The 20,934-nt window shown below is 35.7% G+C and overlaps 1 pseudogene; it reads left to right on the plus strand.

The window, feature by feature from the left end:
* The first annotated feature begins 898 nt into the window (after window positions 1–898).
* On the plus strand, window positions 899–2,373 carry LOC131054202 (putative 12-oxophytodienoate reductase 11; annotated as a pseudogene).
* The last annotated feature ends 18,561 nt before the right edge of the window (window positions 2,374–20,934 follow it).

Raw genomic sequence — 20,934 nt, forward strand, 5'->3', positions numbered from 1 at the left:
TAATTGGAGATTATAGGTGGATTCGTTCCCGACCCTTGATTGGTATTAGACGTATGATATATGCGAGTAAATCTTTTAAGTTGAAAGACTTCACGATTTTGAAAATTCATAAAAAAATTTGTATGAATTGGAATCGAACTCAAACTTTTGGACTGTGAAATAACTACAATGTCGTGAATTCACAAAACGTTAAGAAAGTTCCTTAAATGCGAACGTAACAGTGAACATTGGCATCCATTGACTTGAACGATAATTGTGGGCTCCATAATTTTCAATCTTCTTTCGAAGTGTTTTTTGCTTAACTTCTGTGCAAACATAGGGAATGACATTTTTTTCCTTTGACTTACCCCCTGTCCCCATGCGGCTGCTTAAGTGCATTATCTGCTTAAATTTAAGCAGTTAATGTGTCCCCATACAAATTTTTATTTAGGGGAATTTGATAAATTGGAATCTCTCCCTATTTTAGTGGAGCAGCTGCTGCTTAGAAATTAAAAATAAGCTTTGAAAAAAAGGGGGGGCTGAAAATAAGCAGCAACTACTTATTGAGAAAAATGATATATGGCTCCACAAATTTCTTTCCCTTTTTTTTATTTGCCTCCAATATTTTCTCCTAAATTTACTCCAAAATTATTACATACATTTTTCATCTAAAACTAAAATTTAAGGTAATTGCTTCAAAGATAAACAGTGAAATTAAATATCCATGGGGCCACCAGCTATATAAATTGCTCCTAAAAATATTGAGCAGTGGCTGCTAGCAAAAATAAGCTTAGCAGCAGCATGGGGACCTGCCCTTAAGATTCCACACCACGCCTGGGCCTTATTAATATTTTAATAATTTGAATGCCTTGTCACCCAATTTCAGATCCTCACCTTGTACAAGCAGAAGCACAGCACCATGTCTGAAACTAAGCCCACCTTAGCGCGGCTTTTAACGCCCTACCAAATGGGTCCTTTCAATTTGGCTCACAGGTATCTCTTTTTCAAATCAAATTTGATTTTTTACATATGACGCACCATCAAGATTGATTTTTTTCCCTAACATTTTTTTTTTGGCGGGGGGGGATTTAAGAGTGGTTTTGGATCCTCTGACCAGGCAAAGATCGTACAACAACATTCCTCAACCGCATGCAATTTTGTACTACTCTCAGCGAACAACCCGCGGGGGCTTGTTGATCATTGAGGCAACAGGGGTCTCTGATACTGCTCAAGGGTGGGTCACGACTCCACTTACATTCATTTGAATTTTTCCTTGCTCCAAACTTTTGAATGCTTACTGATATATAATTCTCTTCAAATTGCAGGCATGCAGATGCACCTGAAATATGGACACAGGAGCAGGTTGAAGCCTGGAAGCCCATTGTGAAGGCTGTGCATGACAAAGGGGGAATTTTCTTCTATCAAATATGGCATGCCGAAATATATTCTCATGTGGGTCAGTATTTCCATGCTTTCCCCTGTTTTCTTCAATTTAGTTGGTTGTCCTGCAAAACAAAGAAACAGTATATGTATAATATGTATTGCAATGCAGATTATCGGCCTAATGGGCAATCTCCAGTTTCCTCCACAAGCAAACCAATACCTGGAAAGATCCCTTTACCAAATCGAAAGGATGTGGTGGACTTCTCAACTCCTCGGCCTTTGAAAATAGAGGAAATTCCCAATATTGTTGCAGATTTTTGAAAAGCCGCTAGAATTGCTATAGATGCAGGTATGTTTCTATTCTTATCTGTGGCTATCTTGATTTGAAGAAGAAAATGTGCGTTTTGTTGATATAATCAGTACCCTTTCGAACAGGGTTCGACGGTGTTCAAATCCATGGGGCCCATGGGTTCCTTCTCGACCAGTTCATGAAAGACAGTGTAAACGATTGAACCGATCGCTATGGAGGAACATTGGAGAATCGTTGCAGATTTGTAGTTGAAGTTGTGGAAGCAGTGGTAGATGAAATTGGAGCAGAGCATGTGGGAATTCGGCTTTCTCCCTTTTATGATCCCCAGGACTCAAATCCGGAGGCGCTGGGACTTTACATGGCAGAGGCTCTGAATAAATACAACATTTTATATGCGCATTTTGTTGAGCCCAGGTTGCTTAATTTGGAGAGAACAATAGCGAGTGATAAGAGCCTAATTCCGATGAGGAAAGCATTCAAGGGGACATTTTTGGCTGCAGGAGGTTATGATCGAGATGATGGGAACAAAGCTGTTTCCAGTGGCAAAGCAGATTTAGTGGTTTATGGGCGACTGTTTTTGGCAAATCCAGATTTGCCAAAAAGATTTGAGTTGAACGCACCACTAAATATATATGATAGAGAAACATTTTATACTTTTCATCCTGTCGTCGGGTGTAGATTACCCATTCCTCGAATCTTAGAACCTGGTTTTCCCTAGGTTTTGATTTGGTGGTAGTATTAAAATGTTTGGTTAGTTTTATGTTAGTCCTTAAAAGCTTCTAAGGAAGTTGTTCGAGAATGTTATGCGCATTTACAAAATAATACATTATAATATTTTTAATGTTTAATTAATTATTATTTGGTATTATTATTGTATAATCATGGTTTAGTTTTCAGTATTTTGCATTTTTTGTTTTAATATGGTATCATAGAAATTTGCATTTTGAATTTATGAAAAAATAGAAGAGAATCGACTACAAACGAAAGGAGAAAGTAAAAAAAATGTAAACTAAAGGAGTGTACATTATTTTTCAATAAAGCAAGCATTATTAGATTCAATTCTAACATTATCAAAATGATGATGGATGGAAGGTATGATTAATAATCAAAATTGAATATATAAAAATTATATAATCATAAAATTTGTTTCTAATAATTAGATGTTAAAAGTAAAAAAAATGAGAATATCTAAGAGTGTATATTTAGTCAATAGGCTATTATTTGTGGGAAAGTTTCCAGTAGAATGTAATGTCTCATGTTGAAAAAAATTTCTAGTCGCTGAAAACAAAGTATCATTGTTGAAAAAGGGATGAATGCTATTAATTACGTTGATAGAGGTTAGTACACTAGTAGTTGAATAGTTAATTTGTGATCTGTGTTTGACTAAGACTTTTTCTTTAAATAAATGTCCCCTACATTTGAATCAAACCAAGAGCGTGCAAATGTAATATTGGAAGGCTTCCATTTTCATGCATGTTTAAAAGAATAGGTTGTTGATTTCCTAGTGGGATATAATGTGAATCTTCTTTTTTAAATATTCAACTTTGTTTCATACAAAAATTAAAAATAGAGGTTGTTACTTTTTAATATATAACTAATTTAAAAAAGCATATGTCTAGAGTAAAATTTTGTGGAAATTATAGGATCTTGATATTGCCAAAAAATAATTTGAATTTTTTTTTAAGAAAACAAATAACATACAACTTATAATTTAGTATAGATATTTTAGATATATAGTTAGATGTTTTGAGTTTTTAAGTATATATTTGAAATATTTTTATCTACTAATAATTGTTTATTCATCTTAGATATATAATTATATCAATAGTGTTTGATGTTTATACAAATGAACTATTTTAATAGTTTTTATTTTTTAAGAAAATATTATACAAAAATAAAGTAACATTAAATGTATTAGTGTAAATTATTTCAATTACAAAAAATGTGATTATAAAAATGATACAAAGTTAATTTATTTTTCTTTTGATAGTGAAAAAATGTAAGTAGTTATAGAAAATTTTATTTATTAGTATCTGTTATCAGAAAATATTATTATAAATAGAATTGAAAAAATAGTTATCTTTTCAAAAATAAATATGCAACTCACATTTTAATTAACATTATATAAAAATTAGGTAGGAAGTCATTGTTTAGCAATTTGTGGATTATGGTCCCCTCCACAATTGTCTGGAAATTTATAAGGAGCAAAACAGAAGGATCTTTCAAGGAAAGGAAATGGATAGTGAGAGACTCTATGGTAAGACAGAATGACATCTAGTAGAATTATTCAACAAAATAGCTAGAAACGAGGCCCTCAAGAAAATTATTTTCATAAACTAGGATGAGAGGATATCCAAAATTCTCACAGGGCTGAAAAATTCCCCCTATACAGGGGGTGGTGTGGGAAAAACTCTTGAGAGGAACAAAAGAAAAGTAAATTGGCTAGCTCCTAAATCAGGGTGTATAAAAATCAACTTTGATGGTGCCTCTTTGAGGAATCCAATCCCAAGTGGGGCAAGATGCATAGCATGGGATGAGAATGTAAAGACAGTTGTAGAGAGGTCAATCCCTTTGGGGATCACCACAAATAAAATGGTCGAATTTCGGGTGGCATTGATAGGGCTACAAATGGGTTTGTAGTTAGGAGCTGTTAGATGTAATGACAGTCCCAAAGACACTGAGAGGGAAGGGTGAATTAGTGTCTAACCGGTGAGTGGAATATTTGAACTTTTTTATAACTTTGCAACCCAAATCAATGTACCGGTAAGCAAGAAATAATGCAGTAAACAGAAATAACAGAGACAGCATAAATGTGCACCATAACACAAGATATTTTAACGAGGAAACCTGGTGTGGGAAAAGACTCAGTGGGATTTGCGACCCACAATATTTACTCACTGGCCAATATGAATAAATATTACTTACAATAGGGGCCTGCACATGCAGGAAGGACAACAGCCTAGAGCTCACTGCTCAATAGAAGAGTCTCACTGACTACAATAAGGATAATTAAATCCAATACAATGTACTACTCAAAATAACATCTCTAATGCTTGGTTCAGTACCGGTTTAAGCTCAGTCTGGTTTAAGCTCAATCAGGTACCTTAACCAAAACCTTTCACTATCCACTATATCACCTCATACATACAAAATAATCTCCTACAATACAAAATGACCTATGAGATCTCATACATATATGAGTCTTTACAATATACCAAGTCGGTTTACAAAAGATAACTATATTTACAATACAATTCACATAAATAAAACTTGTCTCATGTCGGCCTGAGTTCAGTATACTTCTTTACCGATGTAATCTGGATACCGGTGAATATGCCTGTCGGTGTCGGTAGATGGTATCGGTGTTGACCCTTTTGTCGGTGTATGTGTAGAGACCTAATACCAGTTGGTTGCCATCAATGACAACATCAACCATTCTCATATGAGTGTAGAATTCCAACAGGAGTCACTCACATTCACCTAGAAGGAGACTCCTTAATTACTATCAATGTGATTCACCAAAATGAGACCCCAAAGTGGAATCTCTGCCAATGGCTATGACCCATCAAGGATTTGCTTAGAAAACATGAAGATTACAAATCAACCACATTTATAGGTAAGGTAATGGTTTAACCGACAAGTTGGCAAAGGAGGTCGTGGTCAAGACATCAAGTTGAGTTGGGGATCAGACTACAAAATTTAGTAGGGTTTTGATGCATAGGACAACATTTATTAAATGAAGAATACATGTGGCATATCAAGTGCTCCTTAACAATCATTAATAGAAATGTACTGCCACTAAAAGATACAAAGCATAACTAACTACATACAAAATATAGACATGCGTTGAAGACATGGGGGAAGATGATGATCAGGTAGCGACTCACCAAAATAAGGGAGCATGCCAGGTACTTCACCGAGGAAATACAAGGTGGCAAAAATCCTAAAAGGAAAGCCAAAGATTTGGGGTGATGTGCCAGCCAAACGAGCAATGAATGGGTATGTCAGATGCTCATCATAGCAACACATTGCAACCTAATATTTATAGACAACGACGATAGGGGATAAGTCACTCTATTTTTTCTGCCAGAAAGCTAATTGAAGTAGTAAATGATGGACATGTCCATTCTACTGGAATCCACCAAGAGGCAAATGACATTCTTAGGAGAGATTACTGACAAGCGTATGTAGGTCGTTCTAGTCTTGGTCCACCTATTAGTTTTGCATGTGACTAAAAGGGTGTTGGGGGAGGAGTTCCTGGAAGCCTACCATTGCTACAAGGTTAACACAAACATCATGACGATGTTTTTGGCTATGTTGGTATACAATGGAGTGACTAAAGCCAAGGCCTAATGGATTTCAAGCATTCTTTTTTAGGGGATATTGGCATAGCACTGGATAATATAGACAACAATCTCCTCATTCAACTCCCTTAGAACTAATATATGTCAGTTGGATGTAGGATGGAGGTGAGGATATTCCCCATTGTTTGCACTCTAATGTCCTGGAGACGTTGGAGCAGCAATGGGAAGGCATGGAGCTGAGTATCACTTTTCTTCTGTGACTTACTAGAATCAATCAATTTCCAGAAGGTGAATGGGTGAAGAACTACATGGAAGAGGAAGGTCTATTGTTGGAGAGTGACAATGAGAGTGAGGAAGACTAGGGGCTTGGGAGGGGAGAAGAATAGGTGGAAAATGAGTTCAGAGATGTTGAGGAGGTGGTTGCCTACTCATCTCATGATGTGTACAACAATGATTGCTCAGTAGTAGCCAAACCTTTGGTGGTAAGTAACCTGAGAGAAAATGATGAAGAAGAATGACAGGTAGGTGTTGTCCTCCCATGGTAAAGACAAATTTGTATTTCTTTTGAAGTTGCTAGGACTCACGGTTAGTGTTTTCTAGTAGGGTGACAAGATTTTGTAAATTTTGTAATGATGGCTAGGCACCATTTTGTAGTAGGGAATGCTTGAGCCTAGGAAGTATCTGGTAATAGGGATGTTTAGCACAAAAAAATATGTAGATATTTAATCTTTTCTCATTCTGTAGTAGGCGGTGGGGATTGTATGGTCAAATTTTGTTGCATAGACTGTTAGATATAGATAGCATGGAGTGGATAGAGTTAGCTATGAGTCATGAAAAGTCCAAATGATAATGCATTCCTTTTTCAAAATGAATATAGTGGGTGCTTCCCCTTAGTAGCTATTAAATTATAAAAAAAAAAAATTATATAAAAATTAAGTATTATCAATTTTATCAAGTATTGTGGTCTCCCACCCGCTTCCCTACTGCTCCCAATCTGTGTTGTTTCTGATGGATGTTGCAGAGGGGGCCCCCTTGCAGGAGTCTCCATCTCATGGGACCTATGAACATGTGATATATGTTGTCTATTTTGGACACTTGCAAAAAGAAGACTCTCTGATCAAGGAAAATGTCATGCATCCTTCCTCACCTCAGTACCATCTTGATTCTTTTTTCACTGATGAGGAACCTACTAGATTCATGGAAAAATTACTTAGCGGAAGCCCCACTGAAATGGTCAAACTCAGAAGTTCAACTCCCTAGGTGGAGTGTGTGGTCAAGGATCAATAAGTGGAGATTCATGATACGCTACTGAATATGGCTATTGTTGAGCTCAGCCTCTCCCTTTTCGTTAAGTTTTATGTGTTGTTGGTGCTATTGTGTTTATCTTTATTCTTTTTGCATTTGTTTAGATATGAGATTGTGATTAATTTGATTAATCCGGTGAAAACTAATTCACCCCCACCCACTCTCAGTTTTCCTTCTTGGTTGCTGCTAGCAATTGGTATCAGAGCTAGATCCTCTGGAAGAAGTTTGACCACTTGAGGAGATTTGGGATGGCAACTTATGTGTTCAAGAAGGAGAGTCCTAGATTTGATGGAAGCAATTACATTGTTTGGAAGAACCAGATGGTACTTCACTTGAAATGTCTTGGAGATGAGTATTGGAAGATCACAAAGAATGTTTACTATGTTCCTCAAAATGGACCGGTTACTACTGTTGAGATCAAAGATGTTGATGTTAGGATTCCCACATATACTAAGAGGGGGGGGGTGATTCAGTATCTAACCGGTATGAGCAATTTCTTAACTTAAAACATGTAGAACATATTAGAACAGTGTACCGATAAGCAAAAAATAATGCAATAAACAGAGATAGAAACAACCACATGAAAAACATACCAAAACACAAGGATTTAACGAGGAAACTCGGTGTGGGAAAAACCTTGATGGGATTTGTGACCCACAATATTCGCTTACTGGCTAATAAGAGAATATTACTGCTACAAGAGGGGCCTGCACATGCAGGAAGGCCAATTGCCTAGAGCTCACTGCTCAAATACAAAATGGGAAGTCTCACTGACTTGCAAAATGGATTATATAAATCCAGTGTCTTGTACTGCTTCAAAATAGCATCTATAATGCCAGATCCAGTACCGGTTTCTGTTCTGCTTCTTACATAAACCCTTAACCTATAATTCACATAATAGGTCTACCTTATTTCACCTAATTACATTCCTCTTACTTACACAAAATGTTCTACAATTATCTCTCTTATATAAGAGTCATTTTACAACTTGCCAAGTCGGCTTACAATGATTTTACAAATAATAAACAAAATATATTACAACAAAAATCATGTCGGCCTCTGTGCCGGTATGCTACCTTTCACTGCTAGTGTCGATGATTTGAGTGTTGATGTAGAGTCTGATCTTGCTAGTGCTGGTGTCATAGGATTGTAAGGTTGCCATCAATGACAAAACCTTCAATCACCTACAATGTCTCATTGTAGTGTGCATATGCCAACAGTTGAACATAACATAAGAGCTAAGGAAGCATTGCAAAGTGCCTTGACTGATTCAAAGATGACTAATGTGATGGGTTTGCAGGCTGCACATGAGATCTAGAAGAAGCTAGAGACCTTGTATGAAGAAGATGCACAAGTTAACGTTGCTAAATTGCAGAGCTTGAAAGGGAAGTATGAAGCATTGAAAATTGCAGAAGATGAAAAGATATCAACTTTTATGGCTAAGGTGAATGATCTTGTCATGAATATCAAATGTGTCGGTGGAACCCTTGAAGAAGATGAGATTGTTGCTAAGGTGTTGAGATCATTGCCTCCTTCTTACAAACATAAGGTAGCTGCTATTGATGAGATCTGAAGTGTGACTACAGTGACTAGAGATATGTTGGTTGGAAAGCTTACTGCATTTGAGTTGAGCGAATTTGGAGAATCACATGGGAAATCAGAGATTGCATTCAGAGCCTCTGTATCCAGGAAGGAGAAGTATGATCTGGGAGAAAGTTCTTGTTGGGTATCTAGATTTGAAAGAGAAATGAGAGAAATGGAAGAGCAAGAAAGAGAACCGGATAAGCTTGAAGTCCTTATTGCTCAGAGATTGCCTAAAGGAGCTGGTAAGTATGATGGAAAGTTACATTTGAAATGTCTCTCTTGTAATAAGATAGGACATTTTTCTTTTAGGTGTCCTGAGAGGATGTCTAGATATGATAAGCATGATAAATTTGAAAGACGTGATATATCTGACAAGTATGATAGATATGAGAAGCATGATAAGAATGATAAACCCCATAAGCCCTACCAGAAGTACAAAAACCATAAGAGATGGTGTTGTGTTGTTGATAAAGGTGTGACTGATGAGGAATCAAAGAATGGGAATTCAAAAGATGAATTTGTATTTATTTCTATCAAGGAAGATGATCCGCTGTTAGTGAATCCTACACGTTGCATTGTTGAAGAAAAAACTTTAGCTACTAAGATTGAAGAGAAAGATGTGTGGGTGATTGATAGTGGTTGTTCATGTTAGGATAATTGGTGGACAATTGAGAGGAGGGGTGAATCAGTTGTCAACAGATTATAAAACTTTAAGCACACAAAACTTTTACCACAATGCATAAACCAAATACCAGAATAGTAGATATAACAATTAAGCACAAACATAAATCACAGAATAATTGCCAACCATCCATAACACATAACACCAAGATTTGTACGTGGAAACCCTGATTAAGGAAAAAACCATGGTGGGAAGCCTACCCATAGTCAGATAGTACTTTTGCAACAAGTATGTGATTAGAATAAGAGGGGCCTGCACATGCAGGAAGGCCAACTGCCTAGAGCGCACTGCTCATCACAAAAGGAGCCTCACTAACTACAAAGGAAATCCAGACTACAATCCGGAAAGATGAATGAACTGCAAGAATAACATCTCCTATGCTTGAGTAGAGTTTCGGTTAAGCTCAATACCAGAGGTCTTAAACTTCTTTCACAAACCCAATTCACACACAAATAATCCCATGCCATATTATCTACAAAGAGATCTCACATCGTATTTATACCAACTCGGGACCTAAACAATTAGGTCAACCACCTAAAAGATAATACAATAAATTTGTTACATAATCCTACAAACCAATGATAAACCAAGTCGGCCTAAGACCTAAATAACATAAACCAAACAATAAATCCAATCGGTGACGAATTGGGAAAGTCAACCAACACGTTACATAAACTGGTCCATAACATAGCAGAATAACACAGGACCCAAAATAGGTCACCATAAGCCAGCCAAATGAAACACCATGATCAACTGGAACACGAACATGATAACCATGAGCATCCTAATAACCTTCTAGAAGCCGCACCAACACCACTTATCCGATTCATCAAAAGATCTTCATCAAAGCGCTACCAGTAAAACCCTTACCAGTAACCAAAAGGCTTACTAGAACAAATGATAACATCTGGATCATCAAATCCCGAACCAACTAAATGTGATACACATCAAGAACACATGAATAACCAATTCCAATAGCCAGACCAAACCGGAGACAAATCTCCAGATCACCATCAAAGACCAACCACTCTACCGGAAGTGGGTAGACAACAAAACAACTAGTGTTGACATCAATGACAAACATCAATGCAACACATAATCAATTCCTCTAAATTGCCAATAGTTCACATCATATGACAGGTGATAAAATAAAATTTGTAAGTATAGAAAGGTATGATGGTAGAATAGTGAGATTTGGAGATGACAAAGCTTGTGTGATTCATGGTAGAGGTTCTATATCTTTCTATGGTAAGCATAATACTGATGATGTCTTGTATGTTGAATGATTGAAGCATAATATTTTGAGTGTTGGACAGATGATTGACAAGAGATATGATTTGCAATTCAAGAATGGTAAATGTAAGATCCTAAATGCCTTCGATATAGAGATTGCATCAGGTACTAAAACTAAAGGTAATATCTTTCACTTGAATGCTTGTGAGAAAAGTTGTTTGATTGCTCAGATTGATGAGAGTTGGTTGTGGCATAGGAGAATGTGTCATGTTAATTTTGACTACATGGTAAGGATAAGTCCTACTCAAGCTATTAGAGATATGCCCAAGATTGTGAAGCCTGCTAATCCAGTATGTAAGGAATGTCAGATGAGAAAGAAAACAAATTTTTTATTTAAGAGTGAGTTGTATTCATCTAATGGATTACTAGATCTGGTTCATACTGACTTATGTGGTCCTACTAGAGTGAGAAGCATGCAGGTTGATAGATATTTCATTTTTGTTGATTGATGGTTATTCAAGGATGATGTGGGTTACCTTCTTAAGGGAGAAATCAGAAGCGTTGGAGAAATTCAAGATATTCAAAGCCAGAGTGGAAACAAAGACTGGATTAAAGTTGAAGTGTCTGAGATCTGACAGAGGAGGAGAATTTACATCAGGAGAGTTTGATACATTCTATGAGAAGAATGGAATTAGATGACAATTATCTGCTCCAAGAACCCCTTAGCAGAATGGAGTTGTTGAAAGGAAAAATAAAACTATCTTAGATGTTGTGAGGACTATGTTGATTGAAGGAAATATTATATAGACCTTTTGGAGAGAAGTTGTTAGCACTATTGTTTACACATTCAACTGGGTGCATATTAAAGATGATTATGGTAAGACTCCTTATGAGCTATGGTTTGGTCATGTTCATACAATTATATATTTCATAATTTTTGGGAGTAAATATTATATCAAGATAGATGAGGCTATAGGAAAGTTTGATGCGAGATGTGATGAAGGAATCTTCTTGGGATATTCTACTAAGAGCAAGGCCTACCAGTGCTATAATAAGACACTAAAGAAGATAGTTGAGAGTGCAAATGTCAAGGTAGATGAATGTCTTGGAAACTAGTTCAAAGCATGCAGTTATGATTTTGATGATGAAGATATTTCTAAGCTTGTGCAGATAGAGATCTTGAAGTAGATTGATCCGATGGAGATAGGTAATCTGGATATTGCTATTGTTGGTGAAGAAGTGCAAGAGCCTGAAAAATCAGAACAATTAGAAGACTTCAAGGTATGTAAGATTGAATCATTCAGAAAATTAGATTATTGGTGATAAGAATAAAGGTGTGATGACTAGGAGAAGGATTGATGTTGAAGAGATATGCTTGATCGCAAAGATTGAACCTAAAGATGTTGCAGAAGCATGTAAAGATGAAAATAGGTTAAAAGCAATGGAATAAGAGTTGAATCAGATTGAGAAGAATAGCACTTGGGAGCTTGTTCCAAGACCAAAAGACAAGAATGTGATTAGTACTAAATGGTTGTTCCAGAATAAACTGAATGAAGTTAGTGAAGTTGTCAGAAACAAAGCAAGATTGGCATGCAAAGGTTGTTCTCAGATGTAAGGTATAGACTATGAAGAAATTTTTTCTCCTGTAGCCAGAATTGAAGTTATTAGATTGTTTCTTGCATATGATGCTTACAAGAATTTCAAGGTATATCAGATGGATGTCAAGTCATCCTTTTTAAATGGTGATTTGGAAGAGGAAGCCTTCATTGAGCAACTAGATGGATTTTCTTTATTAGATGAAGGAGATATGGTATGAAAATTGAAGAAATCTCTGTATGGATTGAAGCAAGCCCCTAGAGCCTAGTATGCTAGATTGGATAAGTATTTATTGAAGTTGGGATTCTGTAAAGGTACTGTTGATAGTAACTTATATTTCAAAGTTGAGAATGATAACATTTTAATTGTTGAAGCCTTTGTTGATGATATCATTTTTGGTGGAGATGATGATTTGAGTATGAAGTTTTCTAATGATATGCAAAAAGAATTTGAGATGACTATGATGTTGGCATTTGATGAACCGGTATGTTGGCACATGATGATATGACAATAATGTATGTTATCATTGATGCCAATAAGTATAGGTTAACCGGTATGAATTTTGGAAGCAGATGTTATTGATGAACCGGTATGAAGAGATGTAGTGAACCGGTGTCAGGGTTTCACTAAGTGTGACTACCGGTTGGTAGTCTCAGCTCTAGGGTTTCCCGTTTGGCAATCTAGCTTGTACGATGCAACCGATGATATTCTATGATGAGTTAGCTAAGAAATGAGGATGAGATTTAGATGCCACATCATTTTTGTGCACGTGAAGAATTTTCTTGAGGATCTTGCATGTGAAGATTGATTGCATTAAATGTCTACCTCGGGAATGAACATTCTTCTTAGCGGTATGAGAATAAAGCGTGATGGGTTACTGATTTATATGTGTGGTGAAGAATGGACAATGGAGAATGACTTGTGATCTATTTGAGATTGTTTCATTCTATGAAAAGTGTTTGGACGGTCAGGATTGGACCGCCTCTAATTGTAAACCTAAATGATTAGGGTTTAGGGTTTATGCTACCGACCTAATTGTTGTCTATAAGGTCGATGATGTTTGTTATTGTAAGTTGTTGGCAAAACTTGTGTATGTATCCGAGTGATGAGATACTTGACATACCAAGTGAGAGAAAATTGCAGAGAGTGATTGCAGAGTGGAGGAACTAAAAAGGATCTACCTTAGCATATAGTGTTGTTATCAGATCAAAGTTTTTACCTGTTGTCTTCTAACCATTTCAACAGAAGGAAAATCCCTTTGTCGGGTAGCTTTAACAGGCTTACTGTAAATCCTCTAACCAGGTGACTCAAGTTCATTGAGTTCTTTAAATCCTCTAGCAAGGTAACCTTTAAAGGGTTTCAACCTTTAACAAGGTATATAGCCATTCCTTAACCAGGTGATCTTTAACAAGATCGGTTCCTAGCAGAACCTTATTGTAAAGTCTTTAACCGGACTAGGCTCCTAATAGAGCGAGATTCAAAAGAGTTCAAAACAAGCTTGTGGGTATTCATCCCCACCGTGGTTTTTCCCATTTGGGTTTCCACGTGAAAAAATTGTGTGCCATGATTTGTGCATTTTTCATGTGATGATTAAGTATTCTTTGTCTAAGTGATTATGCATGCAAAGCTAATGGTTATGGTATTGCTGATATACCACATGCATATGTTTATGGGTGAACTAGTTATCAAATATTGAATGTATTTGAAGTATTCAGTTTTACCTATTTATGTTGTCTGAAGTCTTACTGTGTTTAACTGGTATTGCCATGGTTAAGTCCAGTAATGAAGACAACCGGTTAAGATTGTTTTAACTTGATAAGTTGCTGAGAAGTTTTTGTATGTATTGATTCACCCCCCCCTCTCAGTACCAGTTAGGGTATTAGTTGTTCATCATTATTCATCATATGATAGGTGAAATGAAATTCTTCTTAGGATTGCAAATTACTCAGATCGGTAAAGGTATTTTCATTTCTTGACCTAAGTATGTGAGGGAATTGTTGAAGAGTTTTGGATTAGCTGATTCTAAACCTATTGGAACTCCTATGGTGACTAGATGCAAGTTGTCTAAGAATGATGAATCTTAAAAATTTAAGCAGACTTTGTATAGATCTATGGTTAGTGGATTACTCTATTTAACTTAGACTAGACCAGATATTATGCATTTTGTTTGTCTATTATGGATGTGTTGCATTGTTTTTGTCATTAATATCAACACTTACCTTCTGCAGATCTTTGGTTATGTTGAACCGACATGTTCAGTAACTTATGCACTGGTATATTGTTCACCAGCAGATTATATTGTTCATTGGTACTGAAGATGACTTGTTATCATCTAGAGATCACTTGGTTATGTTGAAGACATGGTTTGGACACTTGGTTTTGGTATTTTGGTTGTTGGTCTAATCGGGTTGACATATTTGTTGTTACCGATAAATTGGTTAGGTTATGGGTCGGCATACATTATCTATTCCAGATCAGCACGACACATTATGGAGATGATTAATTAATTGGATATTGTTGTAATTGTATTGAGACGACATGATGCATCGCATCTTGACTTATTTGTAATTGATTTAATTATAATATTCCTGGTAAGCCGACCTACACATTTGGTCTTAGGCTTTGGTATATATGTAAGATCTCATTTGTGAGATGATGAAACAACATAGAGAGACTGTATATGGTTATGGTATTGTAACATGGTATGTGTGAATATTGAAGATCATATGAGCAGACCATAGAGAAGGTTCAAGGAAGGTTTGAAGGTGATTATCAGAGCTTAACCGGTACTGAATCCAGCATTGGAGATGCTACTTTGAGAAGTACATTATCATTGGATTTAACCATCCAATTGTAGTCAGTGTGACTCCTATTTTGTGATTGAGCAGTGAGCTCTAGGCAGTTGGCCTTTCTACATGTGCAGACCCCATTTGTACACACATACTATATGTAGTAGTATCATCTGATTGTGGGTAAGATTTCCCACTGTGGTTTTTCCCCTTACAAGGTTTTGACGTACAAATCTAAGTTTTATGTGTTGTGGATGTTGTTTCTCTTTCTGCTCTATGCATTGAGTTTCACCGGTATTAATATTAACTGCTAATCTATCAACCAACATTAAGTTTGGTTTACCAATATTAAGTATCAAGTTTGATTATGTTGTATTTGGGTTGAAACTAATAGACAACTTATTCACCCCTCCTGTCAATTTCCCTCGGGTCCTAACAATTGGTATCAGAGCTAAGTCCTCTTTTTGCAGAAGTTTAACAACTTGAGGAGATTCTGTGACAACAAACTTTTTCAGGAAGGACAGTCTGAAACTTGATGGAACAAACTATGGTATATGGAAGATCAGAATGGAGACACATCTGAATTGCAATGGAAGAGACATATGGGATGTTATAAATAATGTCTATATTGCTCCTTTACTGAATCAACCTCATCCACCAACATTGGCTAATGATCTAGAGAATGATTGCAAAGCAAGAGAAGCACTTTTGAGCGCATTGTCAGATCAACAAATCATGGGATTATCAGACCGATCTACTACTAAAGCTATTTGGGATAAATTGGAGACATTGAATGAAAGAGATACCACTATCAAAATTGCAAAACTGGAATGCTTCTGGGTCAAGTATGAAAATCTAAAAATGGAAGAAGATGAAAGAATTTCTACTTTTATGGAAAGGGTAAATGAAATTATTTTGGGAATACAATGTTGTGGAGGCTCCTTGAGTGAAGATGAAATTGTTTCTAAAGTTTTAAGAGAATTGCCACTGGCATACAAAATGAAAGTAACTGTTATTAATGAGTTGAGAACAATGCCTAGTACAATAGTATCTAGAGATACCTTGGTTGGAAAACTTTCAACATTTGAACTTGAGGAATTTGGTCATGTTGCTACAATTAAGACAGACTTGGCCTTCAAAGCATCATCATCTGCAGCATCATCATCATCATCTGACAAATCTGATTGGAAAGCACTTTATACGAGAGAACTTGAAGATATCAGAAAGGAAAATGAAGATCTGGAAGAACTTGAAGCACTATTTGCAAGAAAAATGCCTAATGGTCCTATCGGTAGTAAGTATGAAGGTAAAGCACCATTTAAATGTTTTTACTATAATAAAGTTCGTCATATGGCATCTAGATGTCCTAATAGACATGAAAGATTGAGAGAAGAAGCTAAAAGGACATATAAACCTAACCCTGAATATCAGAGATACAGATTTAAGAAGAATAGAGACAAATCATGTTACTATACTGATGAAGGAGTTACTGATGATGTTGATGAAGAACTGGCAGACAATGGATGGGTTTTTGTTGCAATAAAAGAAGATCAACCAATGCCTATTGTTCCACCAGTAGAGCAGGCCCTGGCAGCTAAAATTGAAGAAAAGGATGAATGGATTATAGATTCCGGATGTTCACATCATATGACTCATGATAAAAGTAATTTTTTATCTTTTCAGGAATACAATGGAGGTCTAGTAAGATTTGGGGATGATAAAGCTTGTTTGATTAGAGGAAAAGGCACTATATCTTTTGATGGTAAGCACAACACTGACAATATTTATTACGTTGAAGGTTTGAAGCATAATCTTTTGAGTGTTGGTCAATTAGTTGAAAAGGGATTTCAGTTACAATTTAAGAATGGTAGATGCAAAATCATGAACAAAACTGGTTTGGAGATTGCAATCGGTAATCAGACTAGAGGTAATATCTTTCATTTGAATAATAGTGAAAAGACATGCTTGATTGCACATATTGATGAAATTTGGTTATGGCATAAAAGACTTTGTCATGTGAATTTTGATTGCATTATAAAGATTAGTTCATCTAAGGCAGTAAGGGATTTACCTAAAATTGTAAAACCTCGTAATCCAGTATGTAAGGAATGTCAAATGGGAAAGCAAGTTAGAACAACTTTTAAGAGTATTTCTGAGAAATCCAATAATGTTCTTGATTTAATCCATACTGACTTGTGTGGTCTGGCAAGAACAAGAAGTCTACAAGGAGATAGATACTTTATGCTAATCATTGATGATTATTCTAGAATGTGTTGGGTTACTTTTCTCAGGGAGAAATCGGAAGCTTTTGGGAAATTTTAACTATTCAAGGCAATGGTAGAGAATGAAACTGGTAAGAAAATCAAATGTTTGAGATCAGATCAAGGAGGTGAATTTACATCTAAAGATTTTAATACATTTTGTGAAGTGAATGGAATTAGAAGACAACTATCAGCACCTCGGATACCTCAGCAAAATGGAGTTGTGGAAAGGAAGAACAAAACTATTCTGGATGCAGCTAGAAGCATGATATTAGAAGCAAATCTACCTCATGTGTACTGGAGAGAAGTAGTGAATACAACGGTTTACACTTTTAACAGAGTTCACATCAAAGGTGAAACCAGTAAGACCCCTTATGAACTATGGTTTGGTAATACTCCTACTCTTAAATATTTTAGAATATTTGGAAGCAAATGTTATATTAGGAGAGATGAGTATATTGGTAAATTTTATCCTAGAAGTCATGAAGGAATATTTCTTGGTTATTCATCTAAGAGCAAGGCATATAGATGTTTTAATAAAAGATTGCAGAAAATCATTGAGAGTGCAAATGTGAAGATAGATTAGCACTTTAGAGGAAATTCGAGGTCTACAGATTCTGAACCGGCAGTTGAGATGATCATAAATGAACCTATACAGAGTGTACCGGTACAAAATGTGGATCCAGTCACACCAGCATCATCAGAGAATTCCATAGTGACTGAAGAACAACAACAAGTGAACACACCCAGGAATGTAAGATTGAATCACTCTAAAAGTCAGATAATTGAGAATAAGTATCAAGGTGTTATGACAAGAGGAAGATTGACAAATGAAGAGGTGTGTTTAATTTCTCAAATTGAACCAACATCTGTTATTGAGGCATGCGAAGATAAACATTGGATTAAAGCTATGGAATATGAATTAGAACAAATTGAGAAGAACAATGCATGGACATTGGTTCCTCGACCTAAAGACAAATGTGTAATTGGAACTAAATGGGTATTCAGAAATAAACTTAATGAAGATGGTAAGGTAATCAGAAATAATGCAAGATTAGTGTGTAAAGGATACTCACAGAAAGAGGGAATTGATTACAATGAAACCTTTGCACCATTAGCTAGAATTGAGGCAGTCAGATTATTTATTGTATTTGCAACAAACAAGAACTATAAAGTATATCAAATAGATCTAAAATGTGCATTTCTAAATGGTGATCTTGAAGAGGAAGTTTACATTGAACAGCTTGATGGATTTTCATTGACAAATGATAAAGACATGATTTGCAGATTAAGGAAAGCTTTGTATGGATTGAAGCAAGCTCTTAGAGCTTGGTATGCTAGATTGGACAAATATCTTTTGAAGCTTGGTTACACTAAAGGTAATGTTGACAACAACTTATATTTCAAAGTGACTAATGATAACATCTTGGTTATTAAAAAAAATTTTGATGATATCATTTTTGGAGGAGAAGATGGATTGTGTAAAGACTTTGCTAATAAGATGCAGGAAAAATTTGAAATGTCTATGATTGGGGAGATAAAATTCTTTTTAGGGTTGCAAATTTCACAAATTGATAAAGGTATATTCATATGTCAAACAAAGTACTTACAAGAATTATTGAAGAAATTTGGTATGGAAAACTCTAAACCGGTAAGTACTCCTATGACTACAACTAATAAATTGACAGTGAAGGATGATTCAACTCCTGTTAATCCGACAAGATATAAATCTATGATTGGAGGTTTACTATATCTGACACAAACAAGACTTGATATAATGAATGCAGTATGTATTGTTTCAATATTTCAGAGTAATCCTAAAGAAAATCATGAATCAACAGTGAAAAGGATTTTCCGGTATCTACAAGGCACAACAAATCTTGGTTTATGGTATCCTAAAGATGAAAATTTTGATTTATGTGCATACACTAATGCAAATTGGGTAGGAGATGTAGATGATAGAAAGAGCACCACTGGCAGGGCATTCTTTCTTGGTAGCAGATTGATCTCATGGCAAGAAACAGAGTTGCACATCATTATCAACAACAGAATCAGAATATGTTGTAGCAGCAACTAATTGTACTCAGGTATTATGGATTAAGAAAATGTTGAAGAACATAAAGGTAAAATGCAAAGAACCTATAATCATTTATTGTGATAATTCAGCAGTAATTGATATATCTAAGAATCCAGTATTTCACTCTAAGACTAAACATGTTTCTATCAAATATAATTTTCTGAAAGAGAATGTTGAAGCAAAAGAAGTGAGATTGGTTTATGTGAATACTAAAGAGCAGATTGCAGATATATTTACTAATCCTTTGCTTAAGGAAAATTTTGAATATCTCAGAGAGCATCTTGGGGTAATACCCTCACCAGTAGAGACTTAGATAGTTGATGATTGGCATCAAACCGACAAAATTAATGGAGAAACTTTTTTTCGGCTTTGATGGAGGAGAGCTACTTCTCAGGGGGAGTAGTTGGTTAAAACAATTGGTTATTGTAATTGGTTGTATGTTCTGGTATTTATATTACTTTGGCATTTGATGTCAAAGGGGGAGAGATATCTATGGGAAAATCATTATCCTTTGGGGAGAGATTATTCATTGGGGAAGTGATATATACTCTCTGCATTTGTATTTTGCTTTCTGGTATTGATCTATTCTGGAGATTGTTGGTTTCTATTTTTTTGGCATTCTGTTTTGGCACTTAGATGTTTTTCCATCTTGTGTTGCCATCAATGCCAAAGGAGGAGATTGCTGGTATTATGGATGTGTTTCATTGGTTTTTTCATTGATGTCAACACTTACCTTCAGGAGATCTTTGGTTATGTTGAACTGACATGTTCAGTGACTTATGCACAGTCAATAGTATATTGTTCACCGACAGGTTATATTGTTCACTGCCACTGAAGATGACTTGTTATCATTTGGAGATCACTTGGTTATGTCAAAGACATGGTTTGGACACTTGGTTTTGGTATTTTGGTTATTGGTCTAATCGGGTTGACATATTTGTTGTTACTGGCAAATTGGTCTAGGTTATGGACCAACATGCATTATCTATTTCAGATCAGCACAACACATTATGGAGATGATTAATTAATTGGATATTTTTGTAATTGTATTGAGACGACATGATGCATCGCATCTTGACATATTTGTAATTGATTTAATTGTAATATTCTTGGTAAGCCGACCTACACATTTGGTCTTAGGCTTTGGTATATATGTAAGATCTCATTTGTGAGATGATGAAGCAACATAGAGAGACAGTATATGGTTATGGTATTGTAACATGGTATGTGCGAATATTGAAGATCATATGAGCAGATCATACAGAAGGTTCAAGGAAGGTTTGAAGGTGATTATCAAAGCTTAACTGGTACTAAATCCGGCATTGGAGATGCTACTTTGAGCAGTCCATTATCATTGGATTTAACCATCCAATTGTAGTCAGTGTGACTTCTATTTTGTGATTGAGCAGTGAGCTCTAGGCGGTTGGCCTT

The sequence above is a fragment of the Cryptomeria japonica genome, chromosome 3 (genome assembly GCF_030272615.1).
Source record: "Cryptomeria japonica chromosome 3, Sugi_1.0, whole genome shotgun sequence".
NCBI lineage: Eukaryota > Viridiplantae > Streptophyta > Pinopsida > Cupressales > Cupressaceae > Cryptomeria > Cryptomeria japonica.